Source organism: Aethalodelphis obliquidens, unplaced genomic scaffold (genome assembly GCF_003676395.1).
Source record: "Aethalodelphis obliquidens isolate GAN/ISIS:26980383/991018 unplaced genomic scaffold, ASM367639v1 scaffold18, whole genome shotgun sequence".
NCBI classification, from domain to species: Eukaryota; Metazoa; Chordata; class Mammalia; order Artiodactyla; family Delphinidae; genus Aethalodelphis; species Aethalodelphis obliquidens.
This window is the reverse complement of record NW_020837962.1, coordinates 15,445,781-15,458,134: the sequence shown is the minus strand read 5'-3', so window position 1 is coordinate 15,458,134 and position 12,354 is coordinate 15,445,781. Positions and strand designations below refer to the sequence as shown.

The 12,354-nt window shown below is 43.5% G+C and overlaps 1 protein-coding gene across 6 annotated transcripts in view; it reads right to left on the bottom strand.

Annotated features, from left to right (window-relative positions):
• Positions 1 to 12,354, bottom strand: part of SLC24A3 (solute carrier family 24 member 3) — a 464,741-nt gene that overhangs the window by 338,170 nt on the left and 114,217 nt on the right. The gene's annotated exons all lie outside the window — the stretch shown is intronic.

The window sequence follows — 12,354 nt, the reverse complement described above, 5'->3', positions numbered from 1 at the left end:
GCCCAGAGATAAACCCACACACATATGGGCACCTAATTTATGACGAAGGAGGCAAGAACATACAATGGAGAAAAGACAGTCTTTTCAATAAGTGGTGCTGGGAAAACTGGAGAGCTACATGTAAAAGAATGAAATTAGAACACTACCTAACACCATACACAAAAATAAACTCCAAATGGATTAAAGACTTAAATGTAAGACCAGACACTATAAAACTTTCAGAGGAAAATGCAGGAAAAACACTCTTTGACATAAACCACAGCAAGATCTTTTTTGACCCACCCCCTAGAGTAACAGAAATAAAAATAAAAGTAAACAAATGGGACTTAATTAAACTTAAAAGCTTTTGCACAGCAAAGGAAACCATAAACAAGACAAAAAGACAACCCACAGAATGGGAGAAAATATTTGCAAATGAAACAACAGACAAAGGACTAATCTCCAAAGTATACAAACAGCTCGTGGAGCTCAATATCAAAAAACCAAACAATCCAGTTAAAAAATGGGCGGAAGACCTAAATAGACATTTCACCAAGGAAGACATACAGATGGCCAAGAGACACATGAAAAGATGCTCAACATCACTAATTATTACAGAAATGCAAATCAAAACTACAATGAGGTATCAGCTCACACCGGTCAGAATGGCCATTATCAAAAAAGCTAGAAACAATAAATGCTGGAAAGGGTGTGGTGAAAAGGGAACCCTCCTACACTGTTGGTGGGAATGTAAATTGATACAGCCACTATGGAAAACAGTATGGAGGTTCCTTAAAAAACTAAAAATAGCACTACCATATGAAGCCAATTTCTAACTCATCTAAAGTCTGCTTCTAAGGCACAGGCTGGGATGGGGCTCAGCATAAGTCACTCCTGCACCATATACGTGCCCACAATATTTTTTATTTTGACAACGCCACCCTTGCATCTTCACCCTGGAATCACTTTTTATGGGCAAGATCAGGACTGTCCTAACTTATTTTATAAGTTAATCACTCACAAATAGTAATACTTTTAAAACTCCAGACTATAAAATGTTTGCTTTATTTTTTCATTTATTAATAGACTTTGTTTTAAGAGAAGCTTTAGGTTTATAGAAAAGTTGAGTGGAATGTACAATTGAGAGTTCCTATGTGCCCCCCCATTCCCTCCTCAGCCCAGTTTCCTCTATTATGAATATCCTGCATTAGTATGATGCGTTTATAACAACTGATGAACCAATATTGATATATTATTATTATCTAAAGCCCAGAATCTACACCAGTGGTCACTCTTTGTATTGTACAGTTCTATGGGTTTCAACAAATGATGTCATGTATCCACCATTATAGTATCATACAAAAGAGTTTCACCACTCTAAACATCTTATATATAGGGTTAAATGGTCCACCTATTTATTCCTCCCTTCCTCCATCCCCTGGAACTCCAAGCAATCACTGATCTTTTACTCTCTCTATAATTTTGCCTTTTTCAGAATACTATATACTTGGAGTCATACAGTATGTAACCCTTTCAAATTGGCTTCTTTCCCTTAGCAATAGGCTTTTAAATTCCTCCATGTTCTTTTGTGGCTTGACAGCTCATTTCTTCTTATTGATGAATAATATTCCACCATGTGAATGGACCACAGTTTGCTTACTAATACACATACTGAAGGACATCTCGGTTGCTTCCAATTTGGGGGCTCTCTATTCTGTTCCATTAACCTATTTGCCTATTCTTTCACCAATATCACAGTGTATTTTTTAATAAACAACAGAAATTTACTTAAATCTTCTTTATTGAGGTATAACTTATGTACAACATTAAATTAGTTTCAGGTGAATATCACACTACCTTGATTACTGTAGCTGTATAGTAAGGGCTGAAGTCAGTGTCAGTCTGATTCTGTTGTTCTCCTTCAATATTGAGTTGGCTATCCTGTGTCTTCTGCCTCTCTGAATAAACTTTAGAATCACTTTGTTGATATCCACAAAATAACTTGCTGGGATTTTGACTGGAATTGCTTTGAATTTAGTAAAGATCAAGTTCGGAAGAACTGACATCTTAACGCTATTGCATCAACCTATCCATAAACATGGAATATCTCTCCATTTAGTTAGTTCTTTGATTTCTTTCATCACGGTCTTCTAGTTTTCCTCATATAGATCTTGTACATGTTTTGTTAGATTTATACCTAAGTATTTCATTATTTTGCTGTTAATGTAAATAGTGTTGTGTTTTTAATTTCAAATTCCAATTATTTGTTATTTGTATATAGAAAAGCAATTGGCTTTTGAATCCCTGTATCCTGAAACTAACCATAACCACTTATTAGTTCTATGAGGTTTTTTGTTGATTCTTTGGGATTTTCTCATAGGCAATCATGACTTCTGTGAACAAAGGCAGTTTAATTTCTTCCTTCTCAATGCATATGCATTTTATTTCTTTTTCTTGTCTTACTCCATTGGCTAAGACTTCCAGTATGATATTGAATAAGAGTGGTGAGAGCAGACATCCTTACCTTGTACCCAATCTTAGGGGAAAAGCACCTAGTTCCTGGCCATTACTTTTATTGTTAAGCCTTCCATGTGACATGGAGTAGTAGATACTCCACCCGTATTCCCTTGGCACCCACTTGTCCTTGTCTGAGGGCTTTCTCTGGCCACAGAGCAGGCTCAACCCATTACATGCAGAAGGCCAAGAGTGCTGGGGAGTTAATTCCCCAGAAGTAACCCTCAACCAATGGTGGACATGGGTTAACTGATAAATGTTCCCCAGTGTCCTCACCCCTTGAGGGGGACAACCTTGCATGTACCTCTGCAGGCTCCCAGTGGTCCCCAGGGGGGTTGAACCCTGTTGCCCAAAGAAGTGACCTACACATTATTATATTGCTTGTTGGCTTCCTTGCCTTGTCTGTTTCACTTCCCACTCCCCTACCAGTGCTTCTTGGGATCACCTCCCAAATAAACTAGTTAAATTCAAATCCTACTATTAGAGTCTGATTCTTGGAAAACCCAACCAAAGCCCAAACCTTGTGCATACGCGAAGCTATAACTGGTAACACTGGTTTCACTCTCTCCACAGGTGCAGAAATTAGGATTCAGAATGCTTGCACATACTGTTCAGAGATGGAATGGCAGTTCTGCTAGAAACTCAGCCAGATATATAATTCAACCTTATTACTAAATTTCAAAAATAATGAGGGAGCAAAACATTAAATTTAAAACAATAAAACGGCACACAAAAACTTTTTCAATAATGTAGCAATACCCTTTATTGTGGCCTGAACATGTTTACTGCTCTCCCTACCATCGACCAATGTCCTGTTTATTCACCGAAGGAGGCAGTGCCCACAGATACTCAGCTGATTTCCCCAACCCAGAAACCAATGCTCAGAAGAGAAGTCCACCATGATTCCTTCCAGGCTCAGAAACCAGGGCTTATTTCCATGACTGTGGACTGAGGTCCAAAATACTTCAAGATCAGTATTGGTTCCAGGTGAGGTCCATGACCCAGTGATTTAGGAAACATGGCAGGGCCAAGGCCCCTTATGCTCTAACATTTGTAACAAGCATACAACACATACTAATCCCCTGTCCCTTTATGGGTGATAAATCTACCACCAGGCCTGGAAGGCCCTCCATCATCTGGCTTCACTGGACTTATCCAACACTGCTTCCCAATGCACCTTAGTCCTTCTCTGTTCCAGCCAGACCTTGCTGCAAACCCTAACTGGCTGAGCGTCTGCATGGGGCCCAGCCATTTCCAGAACAGGCCATAGGCTTTCATCCCTCTATGCCTCCACAAATGCTACTCCCATTCCTCAGGATGGTCCTCCTGCCTTTTCAACTCCTATGCATCCATCAAGACTCAATTCAATAACAACAAAAAAAACAAACAAACAAAACAAAACAAACAAAACCAAAAAAAAAAAAAAAGACCCAATTCAAGAGAAGCCACCATCATGAGGCAGAATTAGTATTTCCCAGAAAAATGCCAACAGATACAAAGATGAAAACAGAAATACCTTCTTTCTGCCACCAGAAACCCATTCTTAATATTTGGTACCTATAGTTCCATATTGTAACTTGCTTTTTTGCACCTAAAATATTTATCGCAAATATGTTCCCATGTCACTCAACATTCAACAACCTAATTTTTAATAATTGACCAATATTCCAATGTATGTTTGTTCTACAGTTGAATATGATCTTATCTGATATGTCCAAAGATGAACACTGCCAACTCAGCAGAAATTTATCTTGATGGGTACACCTAGAGCAGGGTATAGGTGCCATGGCTCCGTCCCAGCTTCCCAGAGTACTTGAGCAAGATATAAAGGCAGATTAATTAATGAACCAGCTCTGGCCAATGGCCCAATCATCTTTGTCACTGCCAATATTTTCTGCCTTAGATTTTAAGCATCAGGAGAACAGAGAGCTAATCAGCTTCACTTACTGTATAGGGCATTATATTTCTAAATTATCTGAAACCTGGCAAAAGAAAACCAAACCCACAAAGAGAAATTGGTACTTAACTCTTCTTGAAGGTTCAAAGTAAAGTCGGTGCCCCATCTTGAGTTTCCATAGCGACCTGATGTAGACCAATAATCCAATAATAATAACAACAGTAATAACTAATATAAAGCTTTACAGTGCTTTTCGACACTTACTATCTTGTGTACTCTTCACAAACACCCCAAAGGTAGATATTATTAGAGATGAGAAAATGAGAGTCCAGAGAGCCCATTAGTTAGATGAATTTATCTAATGCAGTTAAGGATGGAGCTGAGACTTAGACCTCAGGAGTCCAAGCCCAGATGTTGTGCTCATTTCCACTACATCACACTCCTTCTCCAAGGTCTCTTTTCCACACAGCATGATGAGCACCCCCCAGAACAGAGGGTCCCCGATGTGTGCAAGATGACATGCACAGGTCTACAGGATGCGGAATTAGGGTGGTGTGGACAACCTTCCAGAGAAGGCCGTGTCATTCATTCCGCAGAGCATCCTGAGCAGAAGCCCTGACCCCCTTTGCTCTGAGCCATGCAGCGTGGAGGGTGCTCTGGCTCCCGTTGGGCAGACTCCCTGGGTTCTAGCCTAGGTTCTAGCCAAGAATAGCCTTGCTGGTCACCGCATCATAGTGACTCTTGCAGGAAGGGCCCCATCCAGAGCACAGATCTCACAGTGGTCAGTGAGCTGTGTCCGTGAGCTGCAGCCGATGGCTGCAGGGTCAGAAACAGAGACAACGAGAAGAACATCAAAGTTGGTATCTGGAGGTGTCACAGTTCTAGAGGCTAGAAGTCAAAGATCAAGGCATCAGGGGGACTGATTCCATCTGAGGCTGCGGGGAGACGCTGTCCCAGATCTCTCTGCCGGCTTCTGGCTGGTTGCTGCCCATCTTCGGCATCCCTGGCTTGTAGAAGCATCACCCCATCCCTGCCTTCACCTTCACGTGGCGTCTCCTTGGGTCTGTGTCCAAATGCCTCCTTCTTTTTTAAAATTTGTTAATTTTTTTTAAATTTACCTGTTTATTTTTATTGAAGTATAGTTGATTTCTAATAGTGTGTTAGTTTCAGGTGTATAGCAGTAATTCAGCTACATATACATATATACATATATTCTTTTTCAGATTCTTTCCCCTTATAGGTTATGACAAAATATTGCCTATAGTTCCCAGTGCTACACTGTAGATCCTTGCTGGTTGTACAGAATTTTTTCTTTAATTTGTATTGGAGTCTAATTGATTTACAATGTTGTGTTAGTTTCTGCTGTGTGGCAAAGCGAATCGTCTCCAAATGGCCCCTTCTTCAAGGGCACAGGCTATACTGGATTAGGGTGCACCCCCATGACCGCATCTTAACCTGATTACATCTGCAAAGACCCCATCTCCTAATAAGGTCACATTCTGAGGCGCTGGGGATTAGGACACCAACATAGCTTTTTGGGGGACACAATTCAATCCATAACAGACACCATCCTAACCCTAAAGATCTGAGATCACCCCCTGGGTCCTGCCCGTGCCCCATGTCCCAGTGACAAGAGATGGCTGCAGAGTACGTGCAGGGTAGGGGGTCCTGGTTAGAAGGTGGCTTCATCAAACATCCATTGCTTCATGCACCGTCACAAGTACTTCATTTGGGGATTATTCACAACTCACTTTATTTCTGTGTGGAATCCCTCTGTCTCCCTCTATCCAACCTACCACGGGTAACACATGATGGATGGAACACTTAAGGTGTTACTAACTCAGAGCTTCGTCCAAGGGACTCAGCTGGAGGTCAGGACCCGACAAAGTCTGTCTCCAGCCCAGCCCTGTCCCCACCCCCGACGGTTTCTGATCCTCAGCCCGCAGGGCTTGGCAAACCTCACAGCCCTGGGTTAAGAACACAGCTCTACCCAGCAGGTAGGTCAGGGCGGGGTCTCTCTGAAACACCACGTGGAAGCCAAGTGCAACGTGAACACCAATGTTTATTAAGCCATTTCTGTTTTTTCTAACATGGCCACCCCTTCCCGTAGCTTCCGTGTTCCTAGCCTGCTTTTAGTTTTCCTTAGAAAACAGGAAATATCAGAATTTCTGAACAGCTAACTAAGTGAACTGACACTGTGTTCTCCTATAAATTGTTACACGGTTTCAGAGACAGCGTAAGAATAAATATCCCCATGGATTTTCACCAAGTATATTGAGTTACGAGCTCCCTTCTGCAATGCAAACACCCACACAGATGCTGAGCAGGGAGAAAAATAAATGAAACAGCTACCTGGAGACAAAAAATAACTGCCCTACCCGCGGCGTGGCCCACACGATAAGAATGAGGACTGCAGAGGGTTTTCCAAACCGTAGCCGCTGCCCGATGAGTGCCCCACGGGAATACACCAGGGCGGGTTTGATACGACGCTCTGGAAGCATTCAAATTAATGACAAACAGGGTCTGGTTTGTTGGGAGCGTCAGGTCCAAGGATGCCTTTCCACGATTCAGCGAGCTTGGCAGCCGTCCCTTTGCTGAAGAGAAGCCACCCCCTTCCCAAAAGTCCCTGTGCGAATCAAAAATGACATTTTCATGGCAATCCACGGATGTTTCCACTCAAATGGGGCCTCCCAGACCCGGCTTAAGAAAGGAGGTGGAGACCCCTTCAAAGAGGCAAAACTGGGCATATAACACAGACTTAAAAATCGCCTAGGGGCTCACTACACTGGAGTCAGACCCATAAAAATAATCTCGATAATAAGAGCTGTCATCAAGTGAGTGCTTACCCCACACACTGAAGTCAGATGCATCCCAAGCACTAACTCGTGGCATCTCTGCAGCCCCAGATCATGAGCCCTGTTGTTGCTCCCAGCTTACTAATGTAAAACCCGAAGTCCTCGAGGTCAGCATCTTCCCCAAGGTCACACCTGCAGGTGGCGGAGCCGGGTTACCTTGTTCTACTGGCTCCAGAGCCCAAGGTGTTGACCCCCAGCCTCTCAAGGTCAACATCTTCCCCAAGGTCACACCTGCAGGTGGTGGAGCCAGGTTTCCTTATTCTGTTGACTCCAGAGTCCAAGCTCTTGAGCCCCTCATGCTTTCAAGAGTTAGTCCAACTCCGAACAACTGGCTGAAACTGAAGAGTCAGTAAGATCAGACCAGCACGTCACCCAGGACTGGCTGGTCCCAGAGGCCAAGACGGTGCCCCACCCAGCCATGATTTTCACTTCTCAAGTGGCCTCGGCGGCAGTGAGCAGACACAGCCTCAGGGAGCTGCACAAGGCTGAGCCATGGGGCCTTGAGGGCTCCTCTGCAGACGAATCCAAGGGCTGGGGTGCTTGTAAAATTGTCAGGGAAACCCGCTATGCAACCAGCCAATGGGTCCTGAGGTTTGCCAGCCTATGACATGACAGACTGCGGGAGGCAGACCCCAAATTAACGTCCCATCGAAGGCTCTACTGGCCCCAGTCTGAGGGAGGACAGGGCAAGGGAGAACTGGGGTTTGCCATGCAGAACTTCCTCATCAAAAGCTTCCCTTCATAGCTTCTTTCTATTAAAGGTAGAGATTGTATACCCATTGTCTTAAGATAAAGCTAAACAGTAGTAGCTGAACTATCTGGATGCTTGACAAAACGATTCGTTTGGATGAGAGGCATAACGTCTGCCATTTCTTGACTTTTTATCATCTTGGTGAAGGAGCCAATATGATCCATTACAAAAAATGTTCCCAGTTCCTCATTCATCCCTGTCCATGCCCCTTCCAATCGGATTCTTCAGCTCATTCCATCTTTGCGGGGAGCTATCCTTTGACTTTGGGCTGTCCTTGGGGCTTGATTTGGCCAAGAGAATGCGGTGGGAATGATGCTTCAAGACACATGAGACCACCCTATCCATCCAGGCCCTAGCTGACCACCAGCTGACCACAGGCCCAGGAACCAACTCAGCTGACATCAGTCGAGCCTGACCCAGATCAGTGTCACCACCCAGCTGATCCACAGACTCAGGAGCCACAGTAAATGCTTATTATTTTAAACACTTGAGCTTTAGGGTGGCTTGTTACACAGCTATAGCTAACAGATACAATAGGGTTCCCAAAGTATAAAGGGAGACTATTTCCCCAAGACACTCACATGGCAGATATGAGCTTGTTCTGAGCAAGCCATTTCTCCTAGGCCATCATCTTATTTACTAAAATATGCTGCTTCGAGAAGAACTCCCATTTATGGACTTTTACTATGTGTGAGGCCCTTGGATAGTACTTGTAGTCCATTTTCTTATTTAATCCTTCCTGCAAAGTTCTCTCGACAGCCACTCATAAGGACTGTGATGTAACATTCTCCTATTCATGAAAAACAGAGACTCAGAGGGGCCAACTGGCCCAAGGCCACACACTGAGTGGCAGATCCAACATGTGACCCCAAGGCCAACTTCTCCCAAGCTCACAAGCTTCCAGAGTGTGCCTCATAAGTTCTGTCTCTGTAATTCATTAACAGCAATGTGTTGGGGTTAAAAAGTTTGCACTGGGGTCATGTATCAAGTTCATATATATTCTGCAGATTGGAAGTTTCACCAGCTTCACCCAGTCCAGGAGGGAATAAGCATGGGCTCCTCGAACTGCTCCCCGTGCCAACAGGAAGCAGAGATTTTTTCTCCCCGTAAAAAATTCAAAAGAAGAATCTAAGTCAGGGTCCAGAAAACTTTTCTGTAAAGGGATGGGCAGTAAATATTTTAAGCTTTCAGGCCATGTGGTCTTGAATGTGTCCTTGCACCAAAAGAGCAGCCATGGACAACACATACACAACTGGGCGTGGCTACGTCCAGTAAAATTTCACTTAGAAAAACAGGGGTAGTTTGCTGAGCTCTAGCCTAGGGGGTAGGGCCAGGGCAGGGGAAATAGGCTATTTAGTGCCCTCCATCCCCCGAGTCAAGAAAAAAAACAAGTAAAAGTGTATTAAAAGTCTCTTACATATAAGTGACCTCTGAATCACCCACTCTTTTCCGTCAGGTATGAGACTCATTGATTCTTAACTGAAGATACTAACCTTGATTGACTTGCAGTGTCTGCCAGGAGTGTTGTGTTAAGAAAGACCCAGAGGTTCTATCTTGGATCCACAAGAAAGAGCACTGACTAGCAATCTCTGCCTTGGGCAAGGGAGGGGAGAAAGATGGCATGAAGTTAGGTATCCCTCACCTTTGTCATTTGTGGTCTATATTGTTGCCGCCTGTTTCCAATAAAAATTAATTGTTGACCATTCAGTCTGCTTTTCAGACAGGTGTGAACAGTCTTCTGAATGCCCTTAACCCAGGGATCTGATTAACATATTCAATCACACCATCCCCAAAGTCAAGAGCTGCTCAATATAATGAAGCTAAAAAGGACTGAACAAAATTGCCAAACCACTACTGTTTTCAGTTATAGGCGTCAAACCAAATGAAGAATTCCAGTAACCCCCTCGCAACAATATCTACCTGGGCAGCCTTGACCTGGGCGGAGTCAAGCACCAGGCAGTCCCACAGGCATCAGCGGAGGCTCTCAAGTGTGACCCTTCTCTGTGTTTGGAGCTGGGATGCAGAGACATAGAACCTTCCTAGAGCAGTCATTGAAAGACCTGAATTGCATTAATTAGCAATTCTCTTCAGCTGAGCACACAAAGTACCACCTGTGTCAGCTAACAGATGCTGAAAACCTATCCAGCTAAAGTGCAAAAGACCGAAGATTTAAGAGGCATTGAAAATACATCTTTAGGAACCCCTCATTATATTCTAGCCAATCTTAATGGCTAATTCTGAGACTTTGAGACCATGATGGATTTGTTTCCTACAATTCTATTTAGACCTGCACTGTCCACGATGGCAGCCACTAGCGATATGTAGCAATTTAAATGTGTTTTTAATTAAAATTAAATAAAATTAAAAGTTCAGTTCTTTAGTCACATTAGTCTTATTTCAAAATGTTTAGTGGCTATCTTACCATGCAATGCAGGTTATAGAACATGTCGCTCATCAAAGTTCGTTCTATTGGACAGTGCTGATTGAGACTAAAATAAACTAGTAACTGCTACTATCACTTCTCACTCTGCCTGAAGGCTCTGTTTCTGGCTGGGAGAGCACCTCGGCTCACGTGCAGGGCAGTCTGGCAGCGCTCAACAAATGACACATGGAAATCAGTGGATTCCTCACTCCCTGGCTCGGGTGACTTGGGGATGTTCCCCAGGGGCTTCCAGACATGCCCGGTGACAGTGAGCCCCAGCTGCCCACCTGCTGCTGCTCACTTGCTGGGAACACCCCCTGCACTGGCTCGACTGGGTGGGCTTCCAGAGGAACCCATCTAAGACAACTGCCTGGGTCATTCACAAATCATAAGATGGTCCTATTTATCTTGACATCCGATCTCAGTGTTCGGAAACCGGCGAGTCAGTATATGTGATCTCCCAAAAGAAGATACCTGCTTCTACTCTATAGCACTTTTTAATTTTTTAATTTTACTGTGTTGAAATTTCTCAGCTTGATTATTTGCTTAATTGCCAAACCTACCTTTGAATCATTTTAACTGTTTCCAAAAATCAAACCACCCTCAAAAGACATTTGACCCCATTGAGAAAACCGAAGACATTAAGTCCCTGATTCTGAAAGCTATTCCCAGAGTCCAGCTTAAGGACCTTTCAGCCAATATCAAATCTTTAAAATAAGCAGACTGTATCACATGGAAGACTACACGCACCCATGTGTGTGTGTGTTGTTCCCAGTGTGACTTTTTTTTTTTTTTTTTTGCGGTACCCGGGCCTCTCACTGTTGTGGCCTCTCCCGTTGCGGAGCGCAGGCTCCGGACGCGCAGGCTCAGCGGCCATGGCTCACGGGCCTCGCCACTCTGCAGCATGTGGGATCCTCCCAGACCGGGGCACGAACCCGCATCCCCTGCATCGGCAGGCGGACTCTCAACCACTGCGCCACCAGGGAAGCCCCCCAGTGTGACCTTTAAAAATTTGATTTCTTCACATCAAACCTATTTCTCTTTTGCTGCCTTTTCTCCTAACAGCTTTATTCAAACACAGTTCACATATCACAGGATCCACCCATTTAAAATGTGCAAGTCAACCTTTTTAATATAGTTCCGCACCCACAGATTCAACCAACCATAGATTGAAAATTTTTTTTTTAAACTCCAGAAAGTTCCAAAGAGCAAAACTTGAATTTGCCTCGCTCTGGCAACTGTTTACATAGCATTTACATTGCATTAGGTATTATAAGTAATCTAGAGATGATTTAAAGTATAAGGAGGATGGGGAATTCCCTGGCAGTCCAGTGGTTAGAACTCAGCACTCTCGCTGCCGAGGATCCAGGTTCAATCCCTGGAAGCTGTGCGGTGCAGCAAAAAAAATAAAATAAAATAAATAAAAGTTTAAAAATAAAAAAATAAAGTATAGGGAGGATGAGCATAGTTTACATGCAAACACTACACTGTTTTATATGAGGGACTTGAACATCTGCAGATTTTGGTACCCAAGGCAGGTCCTGGAACCGATCCCCTTCGGCCACCAGTACATTCACAGGGTTGTGCAACCATCTCTTTTGTTGTCTTCTTTCACCATAGATGGTAACAGGCAGTGAGATCCCACATTATTCCTTCTCGATGGCCTTGTGACTACATTCAAAACTCAAAGTCATGTTCCCTGGAGGATCACTTACTACCACTGAAGGGTTACAAAAGAGTAAGCAGTAGTCATGCTAACGTTGCTTTCTTCCCCCCCATCCTTCTGAAATTACCACGTTCAGTTATCGATTCACCTATTCATACTGCTAAAAATAAAAATTAGCAAGACTGGACTCAGTTATACTTTGCTCAACAAAATGCAAATTCACACACACACAAATTTATTCTTTTTTAAAAATTCCATTCCTTCCGAGTT